The sequence below is a fragment of the Camelus bactrianus genome, chromosome 25, assembly GCF_048773025.1.
Source record: "Camelus bactrianus isolate YW-2024 breed Bactrian camel chromosome 25, ASM4877302v1, whole genome shotgun sequence".
Classification (NCBI taxonomy): Eukaryota; Metazoa; Chordata; class Mammalia; order Artiodactyla; family Camelidae; genus Camelus; species Camelus bactrianus.
Window position 1 is genome coordinate 858,556 of NC_133563.1, and position 14,313 is coordinate 872,868.

A 14,313-nucleotide genomic window follows, 5' to 3' on the forward strand; every position below is an offset into this window, starting at 1 on the left:
CCCATGCATCCTTATTAAAAGGTCGACTTCAAGTACTTGACTTTTTTCAAGTTGGTGTCGTCCTGCAATTCAAATCCTTTAGTTGTTACTATTTCTGACACAAACTAAGATAGAAATGCAATATGGTTATGGTGAAACACTGCCCTGCCCCAGAAATGTCTAAGACTAGAACTGCTAGAAATAGCCCTCAGAAACAGTCCCCTTCATTACCCAGTTCTGCTAGAAGATAAATCTATGTTAAAACCAATCTTTTCTTGGCAGGAAGTTCTTGGAGGCCCTCACAAGATAATGATGAAATAATGATACCTATCATGTATTTATTTGTGTTTATGTGGCAGGGGAAAAAAATGAATCCTAGGAAGATCCAGACCCCATTGATTTAGAAAGTCCTCCTTTATCTACATATTGTTACAACTGGAGAAATCAGATAAAGCAAACGATGTGAAGGCAAGGAGGGAGAAATATCTTGATCCTTCAGCCCTAACCTTACAGGAAGCATCTGCTCTGATAACAATGACTCACAGCCTCTGATAGCAAAGTTAACATTCTCTTTTGAAAGAGGGAGAGTGCTCCGGGCAATAGTGTTTTCAATAAAAGTGTGTCAACTGAGTCCAAAACAGCCCCTGAAAGTAGCACATTTTCTTTCTCTTTTTCAAAGATCCAGCCTGCTCCCAGGATAGGGTTGTCCGACCCAGTCTTGAGCACTTTAGCCTTCCCAAAAGCATATGACCAACTTTCCTCCCAAAGGGAAAATCTAAGAATAAAGTTTAAAAACCAAGTCACAATAACATGCACCCCAGTGTTCATACTATTTGTTTATAGAAAAAAAGAAAAGAGACTGATAAAGGAGACTGCAGAAGAGACAATGTAGGAGAAATTCTAGAATAAGGGTGTGCAAATGCACAAGCAAAGCCCAAATATCTATCAAAATCATCCTTGTTATTCTGGACCTCTGCCCTGGAGGAAAACTGCCACACTACTAGAGCCAAAGTGATCATTCTTAATGAACAATGAATGTGGAACTACCTTAAGTGTTGTCTGCTGTGACTTAGTATTTCAACATTTTCTTAGCTATTATTATAAAAGCAAAACTCATTCATTTTCAGAATAAACAGTTCAATAATAAAAGTACAGATCCACCCCCACATAAGGTGGAAACGATACTTCTGGCATCTTCTTTGACGTTACTACTACTTACAATATTAACAGCTATTGTTTACTGCGTGCCCAGTAGGTACTAGTACTGATTGTAACTTCGTAACAACCCTGGGAAGTACCTCATCCCCATTTTACAGAGGCTCAGAGAAGTAAAGTAACCTGCCCAAGATCACACAGCTAATACTAAGACTCAGTCTCAGATCTTAAGCACTAACTACATTTCCTCTCCAGGGAAACAAGGCCTCCCACTTTCCTGACATCATACCTATGAAAGACAAAGTGGTCTGGCACCTGCACTTATCAGCTTTTCCTGACTCCTATCCCAAACTAACCCATTCAACTTCGCAGTGCAGAAAGAACCCTGGATGTAGATATACTTTGATTTTATCTCTTCTCATGATGGAGTTAATTTCTCTGTGCTGGTAAACGATAAACATTTATAATGAAGTACTGTGGAATCCCATCCATCCTTCATTTCATACCCTTACATGATGTTTTTAAAAGATAATTCTTAACACGATAGGAATTTATGCCTCAATTTTTGGCCTCTGACTAAACATCTAAATATGCATCTGGTTAACAGTTTATAGTTGGGTGGTAGGATTGCAGGTGATTTTGGTTTATTTCCTTTATTTCCCAGTGTTTATCAGGTTGTGAGCACTGAGTATAGACTATTCTTTCAATTAAAAAACAAAGTTCATTTTAATCAAAAGAAAATGTTTACATATTTTAACTGTTTATCGTCCCCTCCTCAAATTATTTTTCCCTTAGTATTGAAAAAGAAGACATTCCTCGACCCAATTTAATCCTGGGCCTGGTTAGAAAAAAACTTAAAACAAGAGATGTGGGTTCTTTTACCAATGGTTCCCACTTTTACGTTATCTGTCCTTTTTCCTTCTACTTAAAAAACTGAAAAAAAAATCCATAAAACTAGATTTTTAACTACAGCTCATCTTTTCCTTCCCACAGGACTACTTAGTAAAATCCTCTGCACTCAATAAAGAAATATGGTTATACATGGTTTGTGTAAACCATACATAAGTATGGTTTTGTGTCAGACTGTTAACGAGACCCATCTCCTCTTCTGGGCACACACTGGTCCACGTTCCCAGCCTCCTGTGCAGCTAAATGTGGCCATCAGAAAAGGAGTGGTATGACCACATCCAGGCCTGCCCTATTAAAAACTCCCAAGGGAGAAATTCCATGCTCTTCCACTGCAGTGTTGGAAACCACATATTAATGATGATGGAGCCACAAAATGGAAGGAACCTGGGTCTCAGAATCTCCAACTGGAAGAGCATCTCAGGAACACCATTTTGGACTCACATGCGTAAGGATTAAAGTGTATTATGCAGTGGGAAGTAAGTGGGTTCTGTTTGCTTGTCCAGAGTTCTTTCAAAGTAACTTCTTAAGTGGTAGATGTTTACAGTGTGAAGAATATTTTTTAAGTTAAAGAAGTAAGTTTTTGGTTCTACGGTGCCATCTCTTAAAAATGCAGGGAAAGAAAAATAAACTAGGAAAAATGAAGAGCACAATTAATCAAGATGTTACTGTTTACCAACTTTCTCTTTTAAGAATTGTGAGGTAGATAAATAAAGCCTTTCTCATATAAAAAAAAAATGTATCATGTAAGCTACTGAAAATGTAGGGCTTCTCCATTAACTCACCTAGCACACAGCTTTATCAACATACTCCAGTTACTACTGCAGAAGGGCAAGACTGCTGTTTATCTTACCTTTTTCAAAGACTCCTTCTGCTTCCAGCACAGAGACGGTGAGGTTGGCCAACATCTTGACCAGCTCCACCTTCACAGTGATCTGTGAGGGGCTGTGTTCCAGAAGCTCCACCCCAATAGTCACATTTCTTCCAGGCCTGATGATCCCTGGAGCTGTCAGCAGAAACTTGGGCCTAAAGGAGGGGAAAACAAAGTTTCTTAGCTGCACATCTCTGTTCTTTCAAGATCCTCAACTCTCACAGATAGTGAGACAGTCTCCCTGTACTGTGCCAACTGCAACTGTTCCAATTACTGTTGCCCCACTGCTCCATTTAGCAATGGCACTGACACGCTATTATGACAGTAACACCCATAATCAATTTTTATCCAGCTTTATTGATATAATTGACATACAGCACCATGTAAGTTTAAAGTGTACAGAGAAGGCTCTTACATAACATCATGATTATCCTAAGTTTATTGAATATCCATAATCTCATTTAGATACAAAATTAAAGAAATAGAAAAAACGTAGTTTTTCCTTATGATCAAAACTCCAAGGATTTACTCTTAACTTTTATATATGACATACAGCAGTGTTAGTTGTATTTATCATGCTGTACAGTCTCATAAATCAATTTTAATGCAGTAATTCATGCACCACTAGAGGATGGCCTGTGTTATGATTTCCATTTTATAAACTACAAAGAGCACAGGACAGCTTACCCTGGGACATGCAGAAGTTACTGCCAAAGTATAAGCCTCTAAATTCCTTTACAGAAGATCTCATCCCAGCATGGCTTTTTTTTTCTTGGCTTAAACACACACACACATTTTGCCTGTTTCTTATTCAAATCTTCATGCTTTGGCATCTACTCAAGAAAACATCATTTAACCAACACCACTGATTAAAGTATACCATCTGAAATTCAACTATCCTTGGTGACTTTACCAGGTACGGAGCATAAGAACTGCTAAAACAGCACTTTCTCTGCCAGAGCTAGGGGTTAGGGCTCAAGAGCAAAAGCCTTTGCGGAGGTGGGGGGCCAGGGGGGTTGCAGGGGCTTTCTATCACTTGGGTGCCTCACGAGTTACCTTCCTACAAAGTCTGTACCTGAACCCATGCTTCAGTCACCTCGGCCACACCTTGCCAACGCCAAAGTCGGGATATCTCGTTTAGGGGGGAAAAAGTCTTCCAAAGAAAAAGGCACGTTATTTGGGAGGAAAAAGCTGAGAAAAACGCAGAGGCAACATGGACTAAAAGTATAACTACCGTCTTTAGAAAGCAGTTATGGGCAGAGACCTTTCAGCAACCTCCTCGGTGGAGAAAGTAACTGTTCCATGGAACACTGAGATCAAGCGACAGACGATCAAACCTCCTGGCCAGGGTCTGGCTGGGGATCACCTCTCGTGCCCCCCAACCCCACGTGCTCCTACCCGAGGGCAGCGGCCAGCTCTGAGCTCCATAAGCAGAAAAGGTGGCGCAGAGGTCACCATCCGGGGACCCAGCATCTTGGCAGCCTGTGCCCAGGGACTGTGGGCTCCCAAAGAAATTCGCAGGCACTAGGGGATGTGGCCTCCAACCTCCTCTGAAATTTGTCCCAACTCTGGAGTTTAGCAATCTGCACTGGGCACACCCCGGAGCCCAGCAGAGGGAAGGATCTAAATTGAGCTGGAATTTGGTAGCTCCATCCCTCCCAGACCATCACAATGGTGCTCCTTGCTGCCCTGGCAAACATCTCAAACCCAGGGCAGGCCGAGTGTGGTCAGCCCAACCTGGCCCCAGCCCCGGCATCCCTGCTCCCTGAAGAGAACATAGGGCGCCTGGCCCACCGAGTTTCTGGGGCTGTTTACATTAACGCTCCACCAACGGTGCCCACTGTGTACAAACAGGCCCATCCTTGCGTGGAGAAATTCATAGCAGTTATGTGAGGTGGAAAAAAATCAGTCATTGTCCTCCAGACTATGAGTAAAAATTTTAGAGAAAAGGTGAGTGTGCATGCACGCTCACTCACACACACAGGTAGTTGTTTAATGTCTATAAATAGGCACAAAAGAAAACTTTTTTCTTTGAGACAAAAAGTAAGGTTTATGTCCAAGAAAATGTGGTTTCTCAGCTTTAAAAACAAAAGGGAGAAAAGAATTCTGGTACACGTGGAAGTTAGGTGTCACCCCTTGGATCTCTGAGAAACAACTATGTGGGAAGACACTCCATACTCTGGGCTGTCTCTAAGCACATCTGCTACAGGAAGAATTTATAAGCACTGCAAGGCTTGGAGCAATTCGCATCAACCCTGTTAGGACCAGGGTGGCTCTCCTGTCCCCAGGAGGGCCAGTGGCCCATGGTGCCCGGCAGTGGCTGGGCCCCAGCTCCTGCAGTCTGGCTTGTGTGCAGCTCCTTTTCAGCTCCTTGGCACTGTCACCATCTTTAGATGACTCAGGTTCCACCATGACTACACCATAAAAGCCGGGAACTGCCAAAAACTGTCAGAAAACAGGCACATTCAGTTCCTGACAACACAACATTTATAATTTTCATGGAGAAAAGGTTTAGATGCTGGCATTTTGATATGGGGCAAAATGCAAAAGGGAAAGAGGTCAGCAAAGACTCGTCACATTGGCAAAGCTATGGGCTAAATGGGGGGGAAGCAACACCTAGACACGGTGTGGTTTTGGCGTCCAGGAAATGCCTTCCTTCCTTTCCTGTGCCACCCTTCCTCACCCTGCTGAGCAGCCTGCAGGGGTCCCTGGGTCCTCCTGTCTCCTGCAAGCGCCTATTTTAATGGCAGCATCCTGTGCAGGCAGGGCTCGGGTAAAGTAAAAGGGCAGGAGTGGGCACAGGACCTTGGTACAGACCCTGTCCCTGACACAGCCGTTACTGCTTGGCCTGGCCTCCTCACCGCTGTTGTGCAAGGTCCAGTGTGGGCTGCGTCAGGGGTTAAATCAGCACTTCTAAAGCTCTGTGTGCATGAGAATCAGAGTGAAATGCACATGTAGCCCCCTGGCCTGGCGGACTGAAAAGGTGACGGTCAAAGTCGCCTAGCACCTGCTGCCCTCATCCCTTCGCGGTGCCTAACCTGAGTGCAGCGCGCAGCCCCACGGCAGCCAGCGCTTCCTCCCAGGTTTCCTCGCCCCCCCAACCCCAGCTCGCGAGGCCAGGCTGAGAATGTGACCTCTCCGGGACGCACGGCTTGGTGCTCGCTCCCATACCCCTGGGAGCCTCGGGTGCCAGGGCTCGCGCAAGGCTGCCCCTGCATCCCTGCCCCGCCCCCAGCCGCCCTCCAGGCGCCCCAGCTGTCTGTCTCACTGCACAGCACTCGTCCCCCCAACCCAATGGCTCCCAGGTCCCGCGCCGGTCCCCGCATGGCTTTGTACCGGTGGCTCGCACCTTCCTCACCGAAGACATCCTAGGGCGCTACGAGCAGCAGATGCCCAGGAACAATGACCAATCGCTCGTCAGTCAGCCGGCACAGGGATTCTGGCCGCTGCCTCAGCTCTGACCAATGGGGGCTCCATGCCCCGGCCGGCTTTATGGCTGGCGCCTGCGTGCTGGGCGCGCGGGGGAGGCACCGCGGGCGGCACACAGAAGCGCTGACCAGCGCGAGGCCCCCCGGACTGGAGAGGGGCGGGGCTCACGCCAGCGGAAGCGCCAGGCCTCGGACCCGTCACCCCAGCACGCGCATTCACGCTGGTCGCCCAGCCTTATTGGCAGCCATGATTTGGGAAGCGCGCGCACCCCCGGCCCACCAACTGTTGCATGGGGAACGGCGGGTAAGGCGCGGGAAAGCGGGTGTCTCGAGCCGCCCGAGGATGCCGCCGCGTGCCCGCCGCCCACCGTGCTAGGTGCCTCCAGTGGCGCGCAGTGCGCAGACGTCAGCCATAAGGCCCCAGAGTGCAAAAAGCTCGAGCAGGTTAAAGCGGTGGCAGCGGTGAAGAACCCTGGCCTGGCACACTGAAAAGGTGACGGCCAAAGTCGCCGAGCGCCTGCTGCCCTCATCCCTTCGCGGTGCCTAACCTGAGCGCAGCGTGCAGCCCCTCGGCAGCCGGCGCTTCCTCCCGGGTTTCTTCCCCCCCCCCCCCCCCCCAGCTCGCGAGGCCAAGCTGAGGATTTGACCTCTCCGCGATGCACGGCTTAGTGCCCGCTCCCATAACCCTGGGAGCTTCAGGTGCCCGAGCCACGCGCAAGGCTGCCCCTGGGACCCTGCCCCACCTCCAGGCGCCCCAGCTGTCTGTCTCGCTGCACAGCACTCGTCCCCCCAACACCAGTGGCTCCCACGTCCCGCGCCGGTCCCTGCGTGGCTTTGGCCAGTGGCTCGCACCTTCCTCACCGGAGACATCCTCGGCCGATCCGAGGAGCAGGTTCCCAGGAAGAAGGCCCAACCGCACGTCAGTCAGCCGGCCCAGGGATTCTCGCCGCTGCCACATCTCTGACCAACGGGGGCTCCTTGCCCCGGCCGGCTTTATGGCTGGCGCCTGCACACTGGGCGGGAGGGGAGGCACCGCGGGCGGCCCACAGAAGCAGTGACCGGCGCTGCGCCTCCGGAGAGGAGAGGCGCGGGGCTCACGCCGGCCGGAGCGCCAGTCCTGGAACCCGTCACCCTGGCATGAGCATTCACGCTGTCCGCCAAGCCCGCTTGGCAGGCACGACCTGTGGAGCGCGCGCACCCCCTGGCCCACCAACGGTTGCGTGGGGAAAGGCGGGTAAGGCGCGGGAAAGCGGGGGGGTCTCGAGGCTCCCGAGGATGCCGCCGCGGGCCCGAGGCCCCCTGTTCGTGGTGCCTCCGGTGGCGCGCAGTGCGCAGGCGCCAGCCTTAAGGCCACAGAGTGCAAAAAGCTCGAGCAGGTCAGAGCGGCGGCAGCGGTGAAGACCCCTGGCCTGGCAGACTGAAAAGCTGATGGCCAAAGTCGCCTACCACCTGCTGCCCTCATCCCTTCGCGGTGCCTAACCTGAGCGCAGCGCGCAGCCCCTCGGCAGCCGGCGCTTCCTCCCGGGTTTCTTCCCCCCCACCCCCACCCCAGCTCGCGAGGCCAAGCTGAGGATGTGATCTCTCCGTGACGCACCGCTTGTTGCTCGGTCCCATACCCCTGGGAGCCTCGGGTGCCGGGGCCTCGCGCAAGGCTGCCCCTGGGTCCCTGCTCCGCCCCCAGCCGCCCTCCAGGCGCCCCAGCTGTCTGTCTCGCTGCACAGCACTCGTCCCCCCAACCCCAATGGCTCCCACGTCCAGCAACGGTCCCCGCGTGGCTTTGTCCCGGTGGCTCGCACCTTCCTCACCGGAGACATCCTCAGACGCTCCGAGCAGCAGGTGCCCAGGAACAAGGCCCAACTGCACGTCAGTCAGCCGGCCCAGGGATCCTCGCCGCTGCCGCTGCTCTGACCAACGGGGGCTCCTTGCCCCGGCTGTCTTTATGGCTGGCGCCTGCGCACTCGGCGCGCAGGGAGGCACCGTGGGCGGCCCACAGCAACGGTGACCGGCGCGAGGCCTCCGGAGAGGAGAGGGGCGGGGCTCGCGCCCGCGGTAGCGCCAAGCCACGGACCCGTCACCCCGGCACGCGCAGTCATGCTGGCCGCCCAGCCTTATTGGCAGCCACGACTTGGGAAGCGCGCGCACCCCCCGGCCCACCAACTGATGCGTGGGGAACGGCGGGTAAGGCACGGGAAAGCGGGGGTCTCGAGGCGCCCGAGGATGCCGTGCGCAGTGCCTCCAGTGGCGCGCAGTGCGCAGACGCCAGCCATAAGGCCCGAGACTGCAAAAAGCTCGAGCAGGTTAGAGCGGTGGCAGCGGTGAAGAACCCTGGCCTGGCACACTGAAAAGTTGACGGCCAAATTCGCCGAGCACCTGCTGCCCTCATCCCTTCCTGGTGCCTAACATGAGCTCAGCGCGCAGCCCCTAGGCAGCCGGCGCTTCCTCCCGGGTTTCTTCCCCCGCCCCACCACGGCTCGCGAGGCCAAGCTGAGGATGTGACCTCTCCGCGACGCACGGCTTGGTGCTCGCTCCCATACCCCTGGGAGCCTCGGGTGCCCGAGCCCCGCGCAAGGCTGCCCCTGCGTCCCTGCCTCGCCCCCAGCCGCCCTCCAGGCGCCCCAGCTGTCTGTCTCGATGCGCAGCACTCGTCCCCCCAACCCCAATGGCTCCCACGTCCCGCGCCGGTCCCCGCGTGGCTTTGGCCCGGTGGCTCGCACCTTCCTCATTGGAGACATCCTCGGGCGCTCCGAGCAGCAGATGCCCAGGAACAATGCCCAACCGCACGTCAGTCAGCCGGCACATGGATTCTGGCCGCTGCCTCAGCTCTGACCAACGGGGGCTCCTTGCCCCGCCAGCTTTATGGCTGGCGCCTGCGCGCTGGGCGGGCGGGGAGGCACCGCGGGCGGCGCACAGAAGCGGTGACCAGCGCGAGGCCTCCGGAGAGGAGAGGGGCGGGGCTCGCGCCGGCGGGAGCGCTTGGCCTCGGACCCGTCACCTCGGCACGCGCATTCACGCTGGTCGCCGAGCCCGCTTGGCAGGCACGACCTGGGGAGCGTGCGCACCGCCCCGCCCAACAACGGTTGCGTGGGGAAAGGCGGGTAAGGCGCAGGAAAGCGGGGGTCTCGAGGCACCCAAGGGCCTCCGTGCCGAGATTCTGGGAATGGAGAGGTTCGTCCTGATGGGAAACAAGCCTGGTAAATCAGTCAGGATAGTGATAATCCCAGTTTACATGACTTTAATGTCACTGTTAATCACACTTCGTTCCCAGAAGCATCTGGTTTGGGCACTAAATTACATGCTTGCTCTGAACTTAAATCCCCATTACATTTGCAGAGCACAGATCAAGTTGCAAGTGTTTCACGTTCTACACCTTAGGAATTATACCTGTACCCAGTTTTTTGTCCCATAAATAGCCTTTATCCTAGTACCTTGAGGAATATACTTGTATATAAACAATGCATATATAAAATCATGATTCTTAGAAAGTTAAAGTAGGCACAACATGAAAGATGGCTGGTTCTACTTTTCACTGGGCAGCTTGATTGTCCAGAGATCCTTAGTAGGATAATAAAATAAAGACATGTATGACTCATAAATTACTACTAAACTCATAAATATAATAAGGTGTTATTTATTCTTGTCATAAATTCATTTTTCTTACTTTCATTTCTGTTAAATCACTAGTTATATTGAGATCAACAAAATGTTTACATGGTTTATGTACTAGTGATTATAATACCAAATCAGATGACCTTTCTTAAAGTATTGTCCTTCTGTGTTTTTCTTAATTTCACTTTGGGGGAACTTCACTCTCCTGAGGCAGTCACATTAGGTCTGTTGATAAAACTCTTAGAGTAAAGTTAGGCTCAGAATTTAGTTTTCAGGGCACATCAGAGTGAAGTCATAGTGGTTCTGAAGTGTATACAGATCATAAGAAAAACAAATGGATCACACAGTATCCTTAGAAAAAAAACTATTCCACTCTTCAAATTTCCTGTAGTGCATCATCTAGAAAGAGTCCTCCCTGAGCTCGCCTGGCAAGCCCTGGCAGACAGAAGTCCTGAAAAACCGTCCCAAAGGAGACAAGGGACTTTTTTGGGTAAAGGTCTTTCCCATGGATGGAACTAAAAATACCCCCAAGATTCCAGAGAAAGAAAGAAATGCAGAAAGGGTCCTAGGGGGTCCAAACACTACGGAGAAGGACTGAGTACTGCAGGGAGCAGGATGGGAAGGCGCTGAGGTAGAGAGGAAGGTAGGTGGTGAGGACCCGCCTTTGGTGAGGAGGGGCGGGAGACTCCTGGGACCCTGGAAACACGGGGGCACAGGTGATCCACAGACCGGCTCCCCACATCACTCACATCTTTTGCTGCCCACTGGGAAGAACTTCCAGAAACAGGACTCTCAACACAATGAACAGATACCTGTCCACAGGAAACACACCTGGAAGCAGTGCCCATCAGTCCTCATCCATACAGATCTGCTAGTAGAGGATCTGTGAGCAGCGCCCATTGGTCCTCATCCATACAGATCTGCTAGCAGAGGGACAGACTGAAAATCAGCACATTGCAGGTAATTAAAAGTCCCTCTTCCAATTTCCTCTCTTCAAAAAGAAAAAAGTGTAACTCAATTACTCCAAGATCAACAAAATAGGCTCAAAAACATGTTGTGATTTTTTTTAATGAATTAGAACAGCAAACATTAAAAACAAAAATGGATCAGTAACAGAAGAAAGTAAAAATTGTTGATTGGACTCAACAAATAAAAGAAAAACACAAATTCAGTAATTTAGTCTCAGAAATGAAGGCTAAATTACTAGATAATGGGAAAGAACATTCAAATAAAAATGTAATGAGACAGTGAAGGAAGGCAGAAAAGCAAACAAAAAATAAAATGAGGCAAAAAGTAAAAAGTGTCAGAGAGGAATAGGCTGAAATGGAGAAAGGGGCTACTGAAGAACAAAACCCAAACAAAGGAGCAGGATTCATCTGTCCAGCTGTAATAGAACATTCCAGAAATAAACTGAAGATGGACAGGTCCACCAGGTGCCTGGCATAATTGACCCAGAATGATGTTCTTAGAGACATATCCTGTTAAAACTCTCAGATTTTGAAGACAAAACTTTCCCTGGAGCTTCAAAGCAGAAAGATCAAACACTTTCCAAGGGCAAGAGAGTTAACTGTGCATCAGACCTCTTAAAAGCAACATGCAAGCAAAATAAAAATAGGAGCAATAAAGCAGTATTATCAGGAAAATCAAGGGAAAAAAAACCAAACCAAGGATTTTGTAAACAGGATTTTTGGCAGAATTTTGTAAACAGCCAAAAGTGCTGTTTGTGTTTCAGGCCAGAGAAAAACAGTCTTATGGGGACTCCTACACACTGTCTCTGGCTTCACTACAAGCTGCCTCCATCTACAAGGTGGCTGCAGGGAATCAGAAAATCCTGCAGTGAGAAATTAACATCCTACCCTGCACAAGTAGGACTAGGACAGGAAGGGAGGGTGACGGGGAAACACCCTGTTTCCCACCACTTACACCTGTGTCTCTTGTTCATGTCTTTTACACATTTTGCTATTCTAATCCTAATGATTTGTACTAGCTTTTAAAAAATATATATAAATAGTAACACTTTATCATCTAAAGTTTGTGCTTATTTCCTTTGTAATCTCCACATGTTTCTGATGATGTGTGTGGCAAGGATTTTAAACTGACTGCAGCTACATGAGGTACCCTGTTGCTTTCATACTCTTTTCCACACTGTGCGTTTAAAACTCTTCCCTATTTACTTGCGCATCAGGTATTTTTCTCTTTTTCTGCATATTACTATTTTTCACCCTTGATTTCTAATCTGCAAGGACATTATTTCAGAGTATGATGTGAGGGAAGGATTTAACTTTTATTTTCATGAAGGTAACCAATTTGATCTGAAATAGCTGAGGAACAAACTTCCCTTCGACTGATTTGCATTGCTAATTAATTATGCAGGCAGCACTTACACACAGGGAAACCAGGTTTGGAATTGTCTGTTTCCTTTTAACTGATTTGTCTTTTGTCATTGTTGTTGCTGCCAGGACTGTGTCATTTTACATGTTGGGATTTTTACATTCCTTTCACACTTTTTCTTACGAAAGTGATCCAATGAGTGTATTTGTTGTTGAAAATGTAGAAAATAGAGAAGCCAAGGAAGAAAATGGAAACCATCTATAAACTTGCCATCAAGAGGCAACCACATCTATTGTTTTGGTTTATAGCCTTTCAGGCATTTTTCCACATACACATTCTATGTATTTACTTATATATTTAGTTTCTCTTAAATTGGGGTCGATCTATATATGGAGTCTGACTTGCTCCCAAGTGCTGCCCCTCATCCTCCCTCTCCTCTCCCCTCCCACCCCTGGCTTTTGATGGGAAGACCTTGGTGAAACCACCGACTCCGATCTGCTCTGAGTCACATTCTGCCCCAGAACTTTCCTGTTCAATGATCTCTGCCTCCCAACCAGTGTCCTCCAGGAGGACATTTTTCTCGTGCCGGATGGAGTCTGGTTGGACCAGATGCATCGTCCTGTTCAAGGACTCCTCTCATGTGTACAGTGGTCCAGTCAACTTGATGCATTATCTTTTCCAAGCCAGAGGAGAATGGCAAAATGGGTCATCACATTTAATTGTAAATGAACTCTGAAAATCTGAGATGTCTCCAGATACCAGGGCATGAACAAGGGAATATCAGTAGTCATGGAAACGGGAAATTCCTGTAAGTCCTGCAGATGAACACATTTCCCCGTCAGCAGGCCCGGAGCTTGACAAAGGTCAGGAAGCTCGTTTTCTCCTAGACTCGGGCTGTAAAAGGGAAGCAGCTGTCACACACCTATCAGCTCCCACAGTCATTTTTGGAAGGATGGATGGCAACATTGGGACTGAAATGCAAGTGTTGGGGATTTATTGTGTAGGAAGAAAGCTGCTTCAACTTGTCAAGGACCTGCCTCCTGATGGAGGTGGGGCACTTAGACCAACAACTCAGCTTCTGTGATGAGCCTCCCGGCTGAGGGTTAAACAGGTTATCCCTCCAGCCGCCATGTGCACACTCACAGTGAGTTTAAAACCTTCTCCAAAGGAATCCTGCTGGGAGTGTTGAGGCCCACAATTACAGTAAATGAAGATTCAGAATTAGCAGAAGCGTTTCACTAACTAGAAGCATTGAATAAGTACCAGCACATGGATGGTGCTGTGGTCTTCCAAGGGGAGAGAAGCAGCTGACCCCAGGAAACGTTTTATTTATTTGCTTTTTAAATGGTTTACTTTTCTTATGTTTAAAAAAGTAATAAAACAGCCTCCAGCTCAAAGATTAGGATGCAGATAAGGAGAGCAAATACTTTTGTCTTAAAATGTATATACACACACATGCAAATACACGCATTACAGCTATCTATGTACAGACATACAGATAAAGCTACATTAATATCTGTAAAATCTATCCACCTGTCTATCAAATACCTGCAGATGGATACCCAGCAAGAATTAAAGGAATTTTTGTGCGTGTGTGTGTAGGATCTTATAATTTTTTTCCTTCAATTTCCCCCGTTCAACATGATTTTTAAACTGTTATTTATCAACTCTGATGATTTTCAGTATAAATCATAATTCCTTGAGTTGGAGTTTGGTAAAGGGCTGGCAGAATCCATAATCAAACGTCCAGAAAGAGAGACTGAGGAGAAGACTGGAACAAGAAAAGGAAGCAAGGAGAGGCACAGGGAGGGGAGAAACTGATGGGGAAGGTCTTTCCAGAAACGCTTTCTCGCCGGCAGGAGTGGCCCTGTTCTGCACCCGCACAGCCAGTATGGGAGGTGGTGCTCTGCATCTGAAGCATTGGACTGAAATTTCTCATATGCAGGACTTGTTCAGACACAGGCTTATTTTAGAGACAAATCTGCCAGTGTTTCTAAAACTCTAACACTGCGCTTTGTGACCTCAGCAAATCTGTGG